The sequence below is a fragment of the Leopardus geoffroyi genome, chromosome D2, assembly GCF_018350155.1.
Source record: "Leopardus geoffroyi isolate Oge1 chromosome D2, O.geoffroyi_Oge1_pat1.0, whole genome shotgun sequence".
Classification (NCBI taxonomy): Eukaryota; Metazoa; Chordata; class Mammalia; order Carnivora; family Felidae; genus Leopardus; species Leopardus geoffroyi.
In genome coordinates this window covers 24,873,642-24,884,065 of record NC_059334.1, presented here as the reverse complement: position 1 = coordinate 24,884,065, position 10,424 = coordinate 24,873,642, and positions in this window count along the sequence as shown.

Below are 10,424 nucleotides of genomic sequence, written 5' to 3'. Positions count from 1 at the left end.
GGCATGATATACTTGGTTCAAAAATTTGCAGTGTACTTTTTCCCTTGCCACAGTAGAAAGTATTTATTTAGAGTCCTTTTAGGATGTTGTCCTTATGCAAGAAGGAGTAAGTGAGGGGGCATTTTTATAGCAACCCTGAAATGGGGTTCAGAGAAGGCATGGTTGCGGATCATCAGAAGAGAGAGTGTAGCTCTGGGAGTCCTGGGTATTAAGAACGATACATGATTTTCTTTTGCAAGATTTTCTTTTTTTTTTTAACGTTTATTTATTTTTGAGACAGAGAGAGACAGAGCATGAACGGGGGAGGGGCAGAGAGAGAGGGAGACACAGAATCGGAAGCAGGCTCCAGGCTCTGAGCCATCAGCCCAGAGCCCGATGTGGGGCTCGAACCCACAGACCGCGAGATCGTGACCTGAGCTTAAGTCGGACGCTTAACCGACTGCGCCACCCAGGCGCCCCTGCAAGATTTTCTTATATAACAAGCAGGCAGCTGTGCACCACAACTTTGTTTCTGGAAAAGAAAAAGTGTGTGTATCAGTTGATATTTAGGATACTTAACTACATTTTAAATCATTTCTATGAAAAGATAATTTGTGATTAAACTGTTTAATGGAACCAAATACTTTTTTTCCAATTTTTTCATCTCTCTATAAAATTTGTGCACAAGATGTATAATATCTTAGTTTATAGGAATAAAAGCCCCAAGTTATAGTTGTTTTTTTCAGACAAATCACTTTTTTTTTCCAAACTATTTTATGATTTTCATAATTATTCTTCTTTAAGTTTCTGATGCTCCTTTGCCTGTGACTTTAGGAGCGGTATTGTGTGCCCTCTTACAATTAATGAGGGACATCCTTATAGGCAGTTGTGGGTGACTGAGGGGAAATAGAGGATCTTTAAGTTGTGAACCTGCAGAGCCTCAAAACCTTCTTTCACCACGACTGAGGTTGGATTTTCTGACCACGTGGATTTCAGAATATCTGGTTCTGCTAAGGCTGATCTAGCAGTGTGGAGTACCATGATAAATCAGCTTGAGCTTATCAAAGAGCTGCATAGTGTCCTACAGATAACTGGGAATTGATAAGAGCTTGATGCTGCTGATGGCTAAATAAGCTTATTAATGTAAATTTAGAAACCGGGACACAATGCATATCAGTGACAATGCTTTGGGCTCACAAACTGTAAGTCTCTTAAATAAGGAGGGATTTATTATCTCACATAATAAAATGCTTAGAGGTAGGGCACTTTCAGGGTTGGTCAATTCAGTGTTTCAACAATGGTATCATGACACTAGTTCCTCTTTTGCCATTCTCAACATGTTGACCTTTTCCTAGATTTATTCCCTCATGGTTGCAAGATGGGTGCTAATACTCCATGCATCCTGTCGTCATCTATTTTCTTTGAAATGAAGAAAAGGACAATTTGTGTCTTATGAAGGAAGAAAACTTTTCCTAGAGGGTCCTTAGCAGACTTTTCCTCATGAATCATTGGCCAGAATTATGTTGCATCCTCATTCTTAAACCAATTCCTGATTTAGGCAGTAGAATTATTATGATTGGAGTAGATTAAGACTCACCCCTAGATATTAAAAGGGGCATCTTCATTGAGTATATGGTTACACAGAGGGTGATCAATAACAGGGTTTAATTAACAAAGGAGAACTGGGGCAAATTGTTGTGGGGTGGGCAACCAATATTATCTGTTACAAGTGCTTTCTCTTTGAACAGTATACCTCCTGTCTCACTTAATAAAATGATTCTAGGACACCAGAAGTGAAAGGGTAATGCATTTTCTGCCATGCCATCATTGGAAATAATTTAGAAGAACTCTGCAAGGAAAATAGAAGTCATATTTTTTGCTTCTCTGTAGCAGCAAAAAGAAAACCTTAAGATTTTCATCAAGATGGAAAATAAAAATGAGGGAACACTTAAGACACTATTCTTTGACTACTCAGCTGCCGTTTTCACCTTCTTTGCTTTTTCCTCCTTACTGATGAAACTTGACTTCTTCTGGCAGCATTGTACTGACTGACTGCTGGGGCTGAATCATGATTATCCAGGCTGATCACAGTACTCTCATAACCAAATGCACACATTTCCAGCTTGCCTCGGTGGCTGTAGTAGCCATATGATATAGTTCTGGTCAACAATTAGAAATCCAGTAGAGGTGAGGCTTCTAGGAAAGCTTTTGTGTCCTTGATAAGAAGGACAAGTGTTAGAAGAGGACTAACTGGGCCCTCCCCATCCCTCTTCTTCCTGCCATAAATGTAAATGGGATGTCAGGTGCTATAGCAACTCTCTTGACAAGATGGGATAGCAGTCATGGGGAAAAAACATCATGTTAGCAAACGGTAGAACACAAATATATATAAAAAAAGAAAAAATTCCGACTCATAAGACCGAACCTGGAACTACCTACTTTCAAATTTCTGGTTATGTGAGGTAACTTAACAGCCTTGTTGCTTAAATTACTAGAGTTGAGTATTCCGTTTCTTGCAACTTAATGCATACTAACTGGCACAAAAGAAGTGAAGAGTATCTTATGTCGTTTCTACAGCTATCCTCTCACCTCTCTGCCCCCAACTCCCTTCCATGTTAGTTTGACTTTGACTCTGGCTTCCGACAGCCTGAATAACTTGCCCACAGCTATATAGCCCTTCAACTCCCTTTCACTCAGGTCACTTCGTTCTCATATACCTTTAACACTTTAGGATCTACTCTATTCTCTACTTCCTTTCTATATCCCTTCATGTTTTCTTTCCCAGTAAGATTTGAAACTCCTTCAGAAGAGACTCTGGGCCTCTTACTCTTTTGGTGTTAATTCCTGTACTCAGTGTAGAGGAGGGGGTTCTCAGTGACCGGGAAATGAATGAATACTGTGACTTTGCTTCTTTATCTCAGCCAGTAGTGAGGGAAGTAAGCAAACAACGTAAGAAGATACAAACTTACCACCTTTTTGGTCTCTAAATTGGAAAGCAGAAACCCTGGAATATCCTGTGGAGATTATTTCAGGTTACATTTCTAATCCTAGGAAGTGGATGCTATTTGAATTTTGGTTACATATCAATATTTCTATTCTTTATGAACAATGTAAATGCAGGGTTCAGTCTGTAACCATCCTGTAATGGTTAGCTTGTAACAAAGCATTTTAGGGAAGAACCCGCAAGTATTTGAGTTCTAGTTGGCAAATGTGGAATAAGGGAACTTCTTAGCTTAAGGAAGATCTTCAATGGACATTGTTCCTTTGGGGGCGTTTGGATTGCTACAACGAAAAAATTCCCTTGCATGAGTTTGTCAGTTTCAGGGGATTTTGGTCATGATTCAGTGAAGTGGAACTTTTCAGTTCAAATGGGAATCTCATGGCCTTTGTGTATCCTTGCTTATAGCCAGGGTGGCACCTTGTGAGTATTGATGCCCCTCACCAGCTTTGCACATGTCCCTGCTTATGGCACATGGCTCTCACGGGGTCACCTTTTTGTCCAAAGCCTCCGTTGCTATTTATTTCGCTACAAGCACAAGTGCTTTCTGTGGCCATAGATGTAACTCCAATACAGTGCTTTATACTGACGACTGTGGGTTTTCCTTAAGGTAACTGTGGGTGGCCCTTCCATTTATTTTCTTGCTTCCTTTTTGTTTCTGTAAATTCTGTCCTCCGCTTTCCCCTGAAGCACATGCTGTTCATGTAATCTGAATGGCCATTTAGAGGAAAGATCAGAAGTTTGTTGTTTCATTACCAACATAAATCAAAACTTTGTGTTCGCACTGCAATCCGAGTGAGTCCAGGAATAGCTTTGGGATTGCTAAGTGTCTGGAGAGCACTGACTACACAGACATGTTTTGAAGCTGGCTATAATAGTTTCTACAGCTGTTAACAGTTCATAGAAGAATGGCAGCATTATATATCAGTGTTTAAAATGTGCATAACTTGCATTGCACAGAAGTCAGATTGGGATAGAATCAGATTTTTTTCTGAATCTTGGCCAGGAAAGTCTTTAATAACTAGAGAAATTCTTTTCACTGCTGAAATCAACATGAAGGACATTGTGTTATTATAATTGCTTATAGCTCCCCATGAAAGTTGTCTTTGTATGAGTGGATGTACGGGCTGTACTGTTTTGTTTTTATTTATTCTGCATTCTTTATTCTAATGTCCTTTCCTTTTTCCTGACCAGAAAGATTGTTATTGAGCCCTTCACAAAGCTGAAATAATGCAGTGTGTTAAAAAAAATGCTAACAATTCAAAGAAGTTATAAAAATTTATAAGTTGGCTAAATGCTTGAGAAATTTCTGCATATTTTAATATAAATAGGTAATGCAAATATTTGTTCTTTGCATTGAGAGGTGAGTCTCTGTTTTCTGAAAGGCCCTGCTATTTAAATTAGATTTACTTTATTGTATTGAAATAAGGATAGTTTCCATTTTGAATGATGGTAAAGATTAAATATCATGGTTGTTATCAAATGCAAAAAAAATCCTTGATAAGCTAGATTTATTACTGCATCATGGGGTTAAAAAATTTCCAGAAATTGGTCGGAATTGCTTTATGATTAGAATTCCCATGATGGAAACTTGCTCAAGAATTTTCTTGAGATTTCCAAGTTGAGTCTGAGGTTTTGCATATGACAAGAACTATTTGGACCACCTCTGTACCCTGTCAGTTTCACTATTTCTTTAAAGACTTAAGTGACAGACTTAATTCAAGGTAGGAGTGGGAGACATATCTTGGCAGAATATGTATAAATAAAGGAAAAGAAATTGAGTAAAAATTAGAAATCATATTGTGAGAGAGCTCCCTCTAGAATGTCAAGATACACACATTTAGAATGACTATGGGTCAGAGATCCTTGCAGAAGGATTTGGATCTAAGGTCTAAGGCCTTCGATATTTCTGAGGTAGTATGCCAAGGCTCATCCAGTGGGAAGCCAGAGCCACCCTGGTGGCACCACACAGGGGAAAACCCACCTGGCAGAGTCAGTTTCCAGGGGTAAAGTTGAGATGCCTCAGGGATCAGGTTCCAGGCCTTGGATACCCAGCATCCTGGACACTGTGGGCTGCTCCTTCACGAGCCATGCAGGCTGTTATGTCAACTTGAAGATCTGGGAAAAGCTCAGCACAAACCTTGAGGTTCCCTTTGAGAGTGCTGATGAATTCTCTTACCTCACCCTTGTCAGCTCCTCATTTACCACCGAATGCTTGGGCAGATATCCATTGCGATGAGAGAGGGAGACAAGAAAATATGAAGGAAGACTTCCAGGGTGAAGGCAGTGTCTCCCACAAACTTTACACACCAACGTCAGTTTTACCCGGGATTTGGCCATCCCCTCACATCTTCACACTTGTGGCATGCATCACCTGGGAAGCCAGCCTGCACCTTCCCTTTGGCCTCTTAGGCTTGTGGAAACTAAGGACACATCTGGAGGAGTTTACCTTTCCTTTGGAAAAGGAATTAAATTGATAATGTTTTCCAGGGAGAACTGCCATGAAATTTTATGAACTTCATGAAAATGCATGAAAACATTCCCAAACTAAGAGGCCCTGCATGACTGAGAAATAAGATTAACGGCTAACATTTTGTGTTGGGTGTGTATGATGTGCCAGCACTGTATCGTCTTGTTTAAAAACAGAGATGCCAGTGGGTAGGAAATATAAATGTAGTTTGATGGAAGGTGGAGCCATAGGCCAAAGGTGAACTAGAAAATAAATAGGAAAAGTAGACTTAAGTCTGGGTTTCTCCAGACACTGAGAATCCTTGGTAAATACTTCCTCCTTACTTAAGCCTGGTTTGGTTACAAAATAAGAATAAAAACAGTCTGGAATATACAATTCAGATTTCTCAGTTAGCAAATGGCTCTAGGGCAGTGATTTTGTTTTGTTTTGTTTTGTCTTTTTTTGTCTTTTCAGCATCAGTACTTACTGAGAAGTAAGTACTATGGGCTATCTCTCAAGGAAGATACACACATATATATGCATGCAAACGGTTACACACAACTTCTGGGGTTACCAGCTCCTGGAGTCAGTGTTAGGTTGGTAGAATGTAGCATCTGAAAAGTCTGGTAATAGGCAACACTTCTAGGTCCAGGCAGAGAGGATGGCTGGCAGGAAGTTCAGAGATAACCTAGTGGATTTTCCCAACCGTAGGAAGGGAGCAAACAACAAATTATGTTTCATTGAGGTTGGAGCTGGTGCTGGGTATGTCTACTTATAGGTGTCAAAACCTAAGCATGGGGACTGAGATTTAAAGGTATAATGACGATATGGAGACTCTTGGACTACTGAGAAAGGAGCCAAGAGAAAGCATCTGGACTCATATAAGAAGAGAGTAACTAGGCCTGGGTTAGAAGGTGCAGGCCAGGTCACAAAGAAGCCCAATAACCAAAACTAGGGTTAGAGCTGATTTGAATGGGCTCAGGATTACTCAGGAAGATTTTCCCATCCATCAGGTAGGGCAGTGTGAATCTGTCTCTGGGAATCTGGTGGGAAAGAGAGAGCTAGGCAAAGACTGCCTAGTAGGTACAACTCTGGTTCAGTCTCTCATCAACGCGTTAGTAACTTGGCTAAGGGTATGGTGAATTATCATTTTCAAATCCTCATAACTCATTAACCCTGAAACTAGAGAATGTTCTTTACTTTTGCACTTCTCTCATCTTGTGGATTTTGTCCACTTATATACAGTTACCTTTAAACCTGCCACTCCTGTACCATCAGTCAGTTCATTTCCAGTCTCACTGGGAGACCCCACTGATCTTCATCCTGTGGCCTTCCTCAGCAAAATAAAAAGTTGTCAGCATTTGTTAGTCCATCAAACATTTTTGGAATTTTACTGGTCTGTAAAATCTAAATATTGGGAAACTATTGTATTATAGTGTCCTAGATTGGGTAGAGTAGGTAGTCAAGAAATATTTATAGTTATATTGAATGAATGATTAAATGAAACATGAATTGTATCACATAAAAGTAAGGGCTTAAATATCCACTGCTTGCTTACCTTTCTTTGATATCTCTTGAAAGCTTATTGCTGAGGCAGGCTGAGTTCCACATATGCATGGCAAATTGGGCCATCTTGACTATTCAACAGAGTAGACAGTCTGTCTACTTAAGTGCTGGCAGTTTCTTTTATGGCATTTAGTCTATAAAATAGTCCTGTTGTCTTTGGTAAAGTAGTGATTGTTTTCAGCTATTAGTTGCTGGAATTTTGAAGGAGAACATGCATAAAGAAAGAGACAATTTAGCTGATGGGGTAAAGAGGGACAGGAGAGACTCCCAGTTCTGACTCAATCTGGTGAGTGCTGTGTCATAGAGTGAATCTGTGGCCTAAATCATGGATATTTAGTAGCAATTAATGACACCGCTGTAGGAGCTTAAGTAAATTCTAGCTGAAATTTAAGATGTGAAATTCGAAAAGTCCTAAGTACAATGAAGATTAGAGGAAACAAGTAATGAGATATGAGAGTCATAATTCTGGCACAAAGGTCAGGCCAAGTAGTGCAAGAGAGCTTTTGTGCTTCAATTGATGAGAGTTGTCTTCTTCAAATTAGATTAAAATTATAAAGGGGAGGCTTTTCTTGCTTTTGATGGCTGTATTTAGCAAGAGATTAGTTGCTCAAATTTACCCTTTGGTCCAATAAAAAGAAACACAATGTAACTTGAAGTCTAAATCAATGTAATTTAAAATATAATTATGTGTGTATGGGAATGTCCATGGTAAATTAGATGAATGTGGTTTTGAAGAAGGAATAGGAATCTAAGGATTGAAGAGATTCTTGTCAAATAGAAATCGATAAGTAAACAAATTTTCTCATTAAAAAATGGAGCTCCACATTTCTGAGATAAATGATAATGTAAAAGTGACTGAAAAGAATATAGCACGGCTTGTAGAGGTTCATAATGCTTTTAAGTGGCTGGGTTTGTGTGTGTGTGTGTGTGTGTGTGTCTGTCTGTCTGTCACAAAGCACAGGGTAGTAAGAAAAGAAGAAACAATTAGAGACAGAGGAAGGAGATCTGTTGGCTAGGGGTGAGCCTCCTAATTTTTCTCTGCTTCTTCATTAGCACTCTGACTTCTCACCGCCTTTCGATGCCAACACTTTCTGCCTAGGTGAACACTCAGTTACTTCAAAAATGGATGAAACACTTTAATCTTGCTTTCTTCTTTACAATGGTTAAGGGTGTGGATCAGGACAGAGGGAAAGAATGAGATGGAATTTCAACGTGGGCCTTGGGAAATGGCAAAGTTTATGTGAGGTGGATGTGATACCAATAAAGGAAGGATAGAAATAAATATTTCTAGAAGCTCTGAAGGAGAGATTACCTTCATGGGCAGCCAGGCAAGTAAGTCTTCAGAGAGGAAGTGACATTGAAACTGGGTGTGGAAGGATGGGTAAGGTTTCGAAAGGCATGGCTGGAAGAACATTCCAGGAAGAGAAAAATGGCCCAGACAAAGGTGTCATGGCAAAAAATACAAACCTGTTCCAGGAATGATATGTGATTCAGTGTAGCTGGAATGATAAAATGGGTGTAGAGGTAGAAGGCAGGTTATAAGAGGCCATGAATGCCAGGTTAAGATTTTAGTTGGTATGTAAGTAAACTCCTCACACAACTCACCAATATGAATGTCCATCTCCTAAAATTTCTGGTTGATAAGGATTGATTTTTTATCAACAAATGTTTTCTTAAAGAAGAGGCACGATTGTACTTTGCTAAACCTTCTGAAAGAAGAGGCACAACTGTACTTTGCTAAACCATCTTTTAGTGTCTTAAAGGCAGGAGCTTGGCCAAGTTAACCAAAGCCTGGATTATATATGAGGTTCAGATTATCACAGAGCACTTTGGGATTCTAAGATGTTGTGTGGGGTGTTTTTTTTTCTTGTTTTTAAGATTTATTCATCTTTATCATGTGGTCACTTACAGGGTAGATGTGGCAGATTGCATTTTCCATAAATGACCAAATCAAGTTCTGTCATCCCACACAATCTTATTACATAGTTATCTTGACTTTCCTCTTGTCAAGTGGTGGGATCGTGTTCTCCTCCCTAGGCTGGGTCATAAAAGGCCAAGCAGCTTCCTCCTAGTTTTCTTTGGATGTTTGCCTTTGGAACTGTAAACCTCAGTGGAGGAAGTCAAGGGTCTCCATGCTGTGAGGAAGCCCAGGTCACTTCTGGTTGGCAGTAAACATCAGCCACCAGAAATGTGAGTGAAAAATGTCTCCAGATGATTCTTGGTCCTGGAAGTTAAATCACTCCAAGCCTAGAAGTCCTTCTTGCTGAGGTCCCAGATGTCAAAGAGCAGAATAAATCACCCCCACTCTGCCCTTCCAAATTCCTGGCACACAGAATCAGTAAGCATAATAAAATGGTTATTGTATGAAGCTAGGTTGGGGTAATTTGTTTGCTGTGGTAGTAACTAGAACGTTAAGAAGAAAATAAACAGTAAGCACTGATGACCTTTTGCAGTTATCTCTCTGCTCAGCAGGATCATTGTTGTAAAGAAGGGAGGGGCCAGGATCAGAATTATCATTTTTTAGAAGGCCTTTTCAGGTGATTTACATATATTATCTCGTTTGATCTTCCTCATGACATTGTGAAATTAACATTATTAACTCTATTGTATAGAGAACCAAGGCTCAGAGAGGTTAAATGATTTCCCTAAGGTCACACAACTAGAAAGCAAACCTAATTTTTTTTTTTTTTAATTTTTTTCAACGTTTATTTATTTTTGGGACAGAGAGAGACAGAGCATGAACGGGGGAGGGGCAGAGAGAGAGGGAGACACAGAATCGGAAACAGGCTCCAGGCTCTGAGCCATCAGCCCAGAGCCCGACGCGGGGCTCGAACCCACAGACCGCGAGATCGTGACCTGGCTGAAGTCGGATGCTTAACCGACTGCGCCACCCAGGCGCCCCGAAAGCAAACCTAATTTTTGTGGCTGTATAGTTCAAAGGATTTCCCCAACCTCATGAGTCTTCCCTAGGCTGGGTGGGGGCCACTGCAGTATCATATGAACAGTGAATTCTTCTGCCTAACTTACCTCTCCATCAGATGGCACCCTTGATGAGCACCAGGGCCAGGAGCTGTGAGGGAGATGAAAAGAGAGACACGGCCCCTGCCTTTGTAGCAGTGATAAGTATTTTGGTGGCTAGTCAGCTGTAAGTCCTATGGGAAGATACAAGCAACACAAGGCAGTGTCTGATCCAGTATTGTGAACCTTCACAGAGGGAAGGGGTCACTTTGGAGTCTTGGGCAAGTAAGTGGCCTCCTGGTGATCTTCTTTCTAACTGGCCAAAGTAGGAGGGACCATATCTCCCACTTCTCCCAGACAGTTTTGTTTTGTGCTTGTTGTCCCAGGGAAATTATTAATAGCACCTCTTTTTAGTGTCACAGATATCCTGTTTTGGACGATAAACTGCATGGTCACCTTCAAATTGAACTTTTT